Below are 8,506 nucleotides of genomic sequence, written 5' to 3'. Positions count from 1 at the left end.
CACTAGACAAGAGAGCTATACAATCTTAACAGATGTACGGGAGAAATGATGATAGCTGAGAAAAATGGAACAAAAGATAATTTTAATAGAAAAGCACGTTAAATGACAATATATTGTTTTCTACACAGAATGGAAATGGTAGGATTTCTTCTGAAACTTTATGTGTTTATTTATTGGCCGCACTGGGTCTTGCTTGCTGCTGAGGGGCTGCTCTAGCTCTGGCGAGCAGCGGCTACTGTGTGTTGCAGGCTGCGGGCGTCTCACTGCAGGGGCTCCTCTTGTTGAGGAGCTCAGGCTCTAGGGCGTGCAGCTTCAGGAGTTGTGTACACGGGCTTAGTTGATCCATGGTGTGTGGAATCCTCCCGGACCAGGGATCGAACCCATGGCCCCTGCCTTGGCAGGCAGATTCTTAACCACTGTTACCACCAGAGAAGTCCAAAATGATAGGATTTTGATTTTGATGTGGTGGGTTTTCTGACCAAATTTTCCTGACTGAATGGAGAATAAAAATCTAGCAAATAATTCTCCTAACATAGTAGGACAAAAAGAAATAAAACACGCATTTACAGATATTATTTTTCAAATACACGATTTTTATATTGGCTTGTAATAAAAAACTACCTTTCTTAAGGGCCACTTTGCCTATTTTAGCTTGACTAGTGAAACTTTTTTTTTTCTTTTTCAGTGACACTGAGGCGTCTAAAATAGTAGCATCTTAGAGGGTCCAGAATTGTTCCCCTGCCCCCCACCCCCAAAAGAACAGTGTTCTACTGTGAAAGAGTGTCCGATGCACAGTATGTATGAGTAACACGAGACGCTGTGATCTGCACGAAGGTGAAGCATCATCTCACCATAACAGCCCAGGTTAAGAACCCCGCAGGCCTGGTGAGAGGGTGTGGGTGACGGAGCCTGCAAGGCACGGACTTTTCATGCTATTTGTTGACTCGTGAGTCAGCCCTCTGAGTCAGCTCATGACAAGTGTGTGTGGAATCCAGGGAGAAGGGCCAGCGCACCGCTTCAGCCTTGAAGGGGTTTGTTGATGACAGGATGCTGTGCCTGTAGCTCCAGTCCCAGTTCTAGCCCTGAAGCCGAAGAGCGGACGGTCAGTTCACCTCTCTGCATGCTTCTCTCTGTCAAGTGAAAAGAGTAAACTCCCCCAAATGGAGCTCTTATGCTTCTGCCCTTTGTGAGTCTGGGACTCACTGTGGAGAATCTGAAAGGCCACGCGCAGCAGGAAAAGCAAACCAGAACGCCTGTGATGGGACACCAGCAAGCCACTGGGGACTACCAAGTTATCCTAAAAGTGTTAATCACCATTGTTTCTGGCTGATTTCTTCTCTCTCTCATGCAGTAGGGATGCAGTCATGAAGTAGAGGATTGAAGGCAATTACAGGTCAGCTCTGCCAGCCGCGCAGAGCTCAGGACCTGTTCTGTCTCCTTTTCACCATCTTAAATCTGTTACATAAAGTGGTCCATGCTTGCAGAATTTCTCTTCTCTTTCACTTTCTGCAGAAAAAGGTAGACGCAGGCTAAAAAGGATCTGCCTGTGAATATTCATGATGGAAAATGGATGAAAGTCATTTAAAATATCCAATCATTTAATCTGTTTGTTTTTAAAATAGTTCACATTTTAATACATTTAGACCATGAGATTTTTGCACCTTGTTTTATGTCCCTGGGTATGTTCCAGTATCTCCTGGTTTATAGTCTATGGGAACTTAAATAGAATATTTATCCTACTGTTGTGTAAAAATTCTAAAATCTTAATTATGTTAAATTGGTTCACAGTGCTTTTCAGGTCTACTATAACCTTCTACTTTTCTGTCTATTAATTCTATTAATTTTTGAGAGTTTGATATTGAAACTCCAACTAAAAATCTTAATTTATCTACTTAAAAAATAATTGTAACATTTGGTGGAGCTATGTGTAACCTTATTCTGTATTTTCCAAGTCACCTGTAAATGTGTTATCATACTTTCATAATCTTAAAAAGAAAACAGTTCATAATTTCCATGAACTCAGTCAATATTTCAAATCTGAACAATTTTTATGGAGCATTGATTCTTAGTGTGCCTATTTTAAAATGTGAAATATTTTTCTGTGCAATTCAGCATCTCTACAGATTTGGTATTGGTATTAGAAATTTGATACATATTATGCTTGGGAAGAATGCATGTAAAAGGAGGTGACTATGGACCAACAGCTAGTTCCCTCCATTATGCATTAAATATCATTGACCACAAAAATGCAACATTTTAGAACAGAACACTTCTTGCTATTAAATGAGAAAGATTCTTACTCTTGCAGCAAACTTCTATTAGGTATAGAAACATTTCAGAGAAAAATGGCTGATTTAAGTTGAGGCTTGACAGAAAACAATAAAATTCTGCAAATTTTGCAAAATTCTGCAAAATTGCAAAAACTCTGCAATTATCCTCAATTAAAAAATAAATAACTTTTAAAAATAAAATTAAGTTTGAGATTCTTAGGACATAATCTTTTCTATAGTTAAACTAAAGTCAATATTAATTAGCAAGTTAAATTTACTGAAGCCAGATTTATGAAACTTGAGAAGGGAATCTGTTTTCTGGAAAATTCTTGTGGAAAATTTTGGATTTGAGGAGTTATTAAGAAAGAATGTTCAAATAAATACAGAATTAAAAGTGGTTTTATGGATGATGACTGGTGCTTGCATATTAAGGGGGACAGTCTTTTGGAATTAAAATGTGTTTCTTCACTCAACCTAAACCTTAGAGGAAAATTCCTAATATTTGGAAGTTGGGCCAAAGGAAAGAGTGACTATAGAATAATACAACTGATTTTATCACTCTGTCTTTTCAGTGAATTCTTCTCATGGTAGAAATCATTCTGAAGTAATAGTTAAAGAATTCACTGTGGCTTGGTTTACATCCTGCTCTGCTCCCATGGTTGAAAGGAGACTGGCTAGCTCATGAGATTAGGAGCTCCCGTAAGACTCTGAGAACTTCCTGGCTTTATGCTAGCCAGAAATAACAGCATGGAGTGTTTTTACAATAATCCTGTTTTGGGGTAAAAACAGGAAAGGGAGAGGCATGTTAAAATTAAATATTTTGTAAGATGAAAGGAACCAAAAGAGAACAGAGCTGTTTCAGTTTGGGGGAAAGTTAAAATCGAATCTGATCATCCAAATTATTTACTTGCCTATTTTTGAATAAAAAATGTATTCTGATATGCCCTTAAAAGACTGTAAAGCCTCTGTTCACGTCTTGCTCTGAATCCAGGCTCCCAAACCAAGGTGACAATATTGAATTCCCCACTCTGCCCTACTTAGAACACTCACTCTGTTGGAAAGATATACCAGTGCTTGCTGACACCGATTCCCAAGATCACATCCAATTTATTGTGTACTTGGAGGATTTTTTCCAATATTTCATAGAATTGAAATAGGTTGTTAATACCTTATTATATTGTATTGTATCTCATCATCAGCAATCAACAAATAGGTATTATTTAGTGCTAACTTCATATGTTATTCCAAAGTCCTAACTGTAATATTTTCTAAATGATTTTTTAAAAAGGCCCTATTGTTAATGGACACAGTATTACTTCACAGATTTTGAAGGGGGAAGCATTATTATCTAAATGGACTCTTGGGAAATCTCAGGTGATCTTTTGGCTTCTTTGTGTTTCCCTTTGGGTGTCTGTTCTTGGGCAGACAATAAATATCTCTCCCGTCTCTGACTATCCTGGTATTTTCCTCTGTTCCTTTTGAAATGGCATCAGTTTTTCTTCTGATACGACTGTTATTCTTTCCAGCATAGCAAAGCTTGGGCTCACAGCACACATCAGGAAATGCTATGCTTTTTCTTTAAGGCTTTTCTAATTTTTAATTAAAAAGAAAAGCTTGGCTCTCGCTGATCACCTACAGGAGTGTGACTCTCCATGGTTACCTGTCACTCAAAGAGCTCCCGCTCTGAGGAATGCTAATTAGCCCCACTAAAGCTCTGTAATTGAACTGGAGAGAGGCTGCCAGAGGTGCCTGTCGGCCTTCACTCGGCACAGCCTCGCCATCTGAATGGAGGGGGCAGTCTGTCCACAAGGCGAGGAACAAAGGAAGCTGGGGACCGAACGAGAAACAACAACATTCCATGTGCCATTTCTTATTCCCAGTTGTAAAGTGATTTTCAAGATGTAGCCTGGATACCATGTCGATATTTTTTCTAAAAAAGAAAAAAGTTGTCTTTTGGCAGAAGAGAATGAGCCACAGCATCCTCCAGACGATGATCTCGGGGATGGCTAACACATCCGAGCTGTAGATAATCATAATGGTGCTAACAGGTGCGTGTTTGGGGGAAACAGTCTTTTATGTAGATGAAGGTGGTGTTTGAACCCAGACAAGCCACCTCACAGGAAAGCTTCTTGGTTATTCTCTGGAGAATAAAAGAGAAAGTTCTTGGCACTACGATGCCCTCTCCCCAGATGCAGACAAACATGAACCTTGGCATTTAGACAATTTAAAGGAGAGTAAGAAATTCAGTGGATAAAATCTTAGACCATCATTTATAACAGAGGAAGAATACTAAGGTGACTGTGCTTTAATTGTGTTTCAATGGGGATTCATCTTCTCTTCAACTTGGTTCAAAGTGTTAATGTTGGAAAAAGAAAACACAGCTTATGTAGTAGGCCCCTAAACTCATGTTAAGGAGTGACATAGTTCTTAAATGTAAGCTTTAGAAAAAAAAATCCTTTACTGTAAAATTATCCAGTTCAAACCAAGCGTTGCATTTAAAAACAATTATTTTGGCTGTATAGCTTGTGGGGTCTTAGTTCCCCAAGCAGGGACTGAACCCACACCCATGGCACTGGAAGTTCTGACTCTTAACCCCTGGACTGCCAGGAAAGTCCCAATGGCAGGCCTCTAACCTCAGATTTTTTAATACTGAAGGTAGTGTTTAATCATGGAGTCAGAGTGTTTTGGAGCTGCTGGGACCTTGGGTAGAGCACATACACCTTGGAAAGTTTGGGAGAAGCCGTCTCGCTCCAAAACCACACAGTGAAGGATGGGCTAAGCTGGAATAGAGCCTCAGGCCCTGGACCCCAAGGTGCTCATCTAGAATAAAGCCTGCAAAGCAATAGATAAAACGTTACCTGATTCTAAGGTAGGTGCTGCACAGGTCCGAGGACTCTGTCCTGCCCTTTGCTACCACCGGGGTCTGCAGCACTGGTGACCCCCTGGTGTTTGCTGAATGAATAAATGATGCATTCTTATATGATCTGAATGTTTCAATTGACTTTCAAGTATTTGAAATGCTGGGCCACCTAAGAAGTTAATTTTGCTCCTTTTTCTTTCTTTCTCATGTTGAGCTTATCTCAGTCCAAAGGTTTCATTGGGTGTGGTGACTGACACATGTTAATAATGGGGAATCTCTGTTGTCCTAACTTACTGTATGACAGAGGAGCTACTTTTTACTTCAGAGAAGCAAGAGCTTCCCTGGTGGCTCAGCTGGTAAAGAATCCACCTGCAATGCAGGAAACCTGGGTTTGATCTCTGGGTTGGGAAGATTCCCTGGAGAAGGGAAAGGCTACCCATTCCAGTGTTCTGGCCTGGAGAATTCCATGGATTATACAGTTTGTGGGGTCACAAAGAGTCGTACACAACTGAGCGACTTTCACCTGTAGAGAAGCAATGGCAACATACTTATGCAATGTTCAGAGAAAGCCCAACATATGAGAATTTTTTTAAAAACCTGAAAATTAAAAAAAAAAAACTAGCCTAAGTAATACTCTATTCTGCATACATAAGTTTATGCAATTTTTACAGCAAATCCATACTTTTGACATTCTATAACATTTTATTGATGAGGAAACTGAGTTTCAGGATGTGTTAATTAATTTCCTCAAAGTTTAAAGCCAGTAAGTGAAAGAGCAAGGATTTAATCCCAGTTTTACTCCAGAATTTGATCTTTCCTCAACATTGTGCATCACAACTTCTAACTGCAATCTCCTAGTCTCTTTAACATGAAAATCCACATGCTTAAAAATCAGTTCTCTTCAGCATTCTGATGGAATTCCAACAATTTGTATCACTGTGTGAACAACTTATACATAAGGGTGAGTCTCTCAATGCTTGGCCCTTCTGCTTTGGTTGAGGTAGTCAAGAAAGACTTCCTGATGGGGATGACCTTATTGCTGAGACCCAAAGAAAGAAAATGGGTCAAGAAGACTGCCAGCTTGGATTAAAGGTAGAAGGAACAGATTCAAAAGCCCCATGAAAAAAACAAGCTTGGTGCATGTGAGAATTTTACGGAGGGTGCAGGTACCTGGAGTGAACTGAATGGGATAAGGTGGGGAGAGAATATGAGGTAGGAAGGTAGGAATCCGTCAGCCCTTGTGGGATCTGGTAGGCAGAATGAGGCATGAAGGTTTTATTCCAGTGGTAGTGGGCAGCAGCTACAGAGATGTAAGCAGGGATGGGCTATGATACCACGGACGCTTTAAACCACTCAGTCCAGCACAGGGGACTCTACTCCGTCTTCTGTGGCAGCCTGGGCGGGAGGGGAATTAGAGGAGATACATGTGTATGTACGGCTGAGCCCCTTTGCAGTTCACCTAAACCTATCACAACATTGTTAATCAGCTATACCCCAGTAAGAAGTTTTAAAAAAGGTAATAGCAACAACAAAGGTCACTGAGAGGCGAATAGGTTGTACGGAATTCTGTAAAGCAATTATCCTTCAATAAAAAATAAATTAATTTAAAAAAATAGGTTGTAGGGAGGAAGAAGGAGACTGTGGCACACACCTGGTCAGAGCTTGAGCCACGGACGGCGAGGAGACTGAAGGCTCAGAACATGCGCTGCAGGCTGCGCACAGCTGACGGCGAGTGACCGGAAGTGGGCAACCGGAAGTGGGCGTGGGAGGGTGGGGCACGCCGGAAGTCCGTTCACCCCGAGAGCGAGTGGGTGGTATTGACCCGGTGGAAATGAAGTAGGACCAATTTGAGGGACATATTGGTGGTGCTTTTTGCATAGAATATTCTAAATACACTTTTTTTTTTTAATAAAAGGAGTAAAGGGTGGTTGGAGACTCAGGTTGCTTGATTTATGGACACTCAGCGAATACCTCCCTGTGTCAGAGCAATGACATGACCTAATGTGAAACAAGGCTACTATTTATTTCATCTCATTTCTTTTTATTCTATTATCTTGTTCTGCTCTATTTTATTCTATTCTTTTTATTATATTTTTTGTGGCTACCTTTTTAAACTAAAAAAACAAAAACAGCCCAGAGTCATAATGGATGATAAGGTATATATCATTGTACCATTCAAGAAGCAACATATATTTTGAAAAGAAACAAGTTAAATGGCCGTGAAATTCCTTCTTAGGATCATTTGGATAGGCTTCCGGGGAAAAAAATTAAACAAAAGAAAAAGAAAAACCATAATTAAAAACATGTCAAGTGAACCTCTTCTCATACGTTTTCCCACCTGGAAAGTAAGGAGGCACATATTGTCAGACCTGGTAGTTCATGTGCCTGGAATGCTGTAGGGAGACTCCCCGTTCCCCACGCCCTGAACGTTTTCTCCTCCACTCCGGAGTAAAAATGCATAGCAATAAAATTTGACTTTTGGTAAAAAGAAACTGGTCACAGCACAAGACCCTGAAAGATAATCATTATTAAAAATACTCTGATTTTTGAAAATAATACTTTGATGTTTCTGCCTCCTATTTAAAATTCATGTGTGTGTGAGAGAGAGAGTGTTGTGTGTATGTGTGAGGTTTTTTCTTGCCTGCTGGTCACGGCTACCATTATTTTTATTAAACACAGGGTTGTTAACCTCTTTATTGAACACAGGCATAACACATATGATGGTTGATTAATAGCCAAAAATACCAGCACTAGAAGTTTGTTCCAGAATTGGTGAAAAGTCCTCTGTTGAGTATACATATTGAGACTATTTTGTTAGCACTGAAGTTTCTCTCTTGATCTCGATTGCAGCCTGTGCTTCATCCACCCGGCATTTCGCATGATGTACTCTGCATAGAAGTTAAATACGCAGGGTGACAGTATTCTATCCTTATATTTTGCAGAGAATTGTGTAGCTGTCACCCACATTTATTCCCCTTGACTAACTCATTGTTCTTTCTTTCCTCTTGCCTTTAAAACTTAAATCCATAGTTTCCACTGTATTCATTTTTCCTTTCTAATACTTGGCCTGTAAGTATTCTTTACATGTATTTTATCTGTTTGTTTCAAGCCTCCTTCAGATCAGATCAGATCAGATCAGTCGCTCAGTCGTGTCCGACTCTTTGTGACCCCATGAATTGCAGCACGCCAAGCCACCCTGTCCATCACAAACTCTCGGAGTTCACTCAGACTCATGTCCATCGAGTCAGTGATGCCATCCAGCCATCTCATCCTCTGTTGTCCCCTTCTCCTCCTGCCCCCAATCCCACCCAGCATCAGTCTTTTCCAATGAGTCAACTCTTCGCATGAGGTGGCCAAAGTACTGGAGTTTCAGCTT

The sequence above is a fragment of the Bison bison genome, unplaced genomic scaffold (assembly GCF_000754665.1).
Source record: "Bison bison bison isolate TAMUID 2011002044 unplaced genomic scaffold, Bison_UMD1.0 scf7180017864524, whole genome shotgun sequence".
Classification (NCBI taxonomy): Eukaryota; Metazoa; Chordata; class Mammalia; order Artiodactyla; family Bovidae; genus Bison; species Bison bison.
The sequence above is the reverse complement of the archived record's forward strand: the minus strand, read 5'-3'. Positions refer to the sequence as shown.